Source organism: Monopterus albus, unplaced genomic scaffold (genome assembly GCF_001952655.1).
Source record: "Monopterus albus unplaced genomic scaffold, M_albus_1.0 scaffold477.1, whole genome shotgun sequence".
Taxonomy (NCBI): Eukaryota; Metazoa; Chordata; class Actinopteri; order Synbranchiformes; family Synbranchidae; genus Monopterus; species Monopterus albus.
This window is the reverse complement of record NW_018128357.1, coordinates 310,743-311,592: the sequence shown is the minus strand read 5'-3', so window position 1 is coordinate 311,592 and position 850 is coordinate 310,743. Positions and strand designations below refer to the sequence as shown.

The 850-nt window shown below is 40.7% G+C and overlaps 1 long non-coding RNA gene across 1 annotated transcript in view; it reads left to right on the top strand.

Moving 5' to 3' along the window:
• LOC109952591 (uncharacterized) overlaps positions 1-850 on the top strand; it is a 4,657-nt gene continuing 3,807 nt past the window's right edge. Inside the window, exons 1-2 of the long non-coding RNA XR_002273791.1 lie at positions 1-36; positions 257-349. This is a non-coding gene — a long non-coding RNA (uncharacterized LOC109952591). The remainder of the gene's footprint in view (positions 37-256; positions 350-850) is intronic.

The window sequence follows — 850 nt, the reverse complement described above, 5'->3', positions numbered from 1 at the left end:
ATTCAACCTCAACACCAGCAACAACACCGAGTTTTGGTATGGATGTGTTTGCTTGTATGTGCAGCATAAATCTAATATTCACTGACTGTTAAAATGTCTGTTGCTATAAAGTGTTGATTGAGTAATTTAAATGTTTACTATTAACTTGGTAGCATTGCATGAACAGGCCCTCAGGTCCCACACACTCCCAGAAACAAAGTGTTTGATGATGACCCAAGACGTGTCAGAGCAAGACTAACTTGTTCTGCTCCCACAGGTGTGCTGCTTTATGTGCGTCTGATTTTGGTCATCATGATCAGTGAATTATCAATGGCTGTGTTGATATTATGCAGGAACAGGGCCAGCAAAGGTAAGAGTACAGGAAGTACACACACACACACACCCTTGTGGTCGTCACTTACAGGGTCCATACATAAACTTACATTCACTTCCAGGAGACTTACCCTAACCTTAACCAGAACCATTACTTTTCTATCCTTAACCCTTTCCCTAAATCGAACCAAAGCTAACACTTGCTCTAACACTGTTATTTTCATAAAATTCAACAAATTAGTCATGGGCCAAGCCTCCAGTCCTTACAAGTGACTTCTGGTCCCCACAAAACAATGTACACCCAGTCTTCCATTCCCAGAAGTATATATCAACAAGACCATGCACACACAAACACACACACTTCAAATTGACAAAATTTTATGATTTGTATGATCCTCATGAGGAAGGCATAGTCCCTGTTGCGATAGCCAGTTCTTGTTACCATTGCTAACTCTGAGAGACGAGCCAGTCCAAGTAACTTCAAAACAGTGCTGATTTATTCAAAGGATCACAGGTAAAATTAACATTACACGCTCAG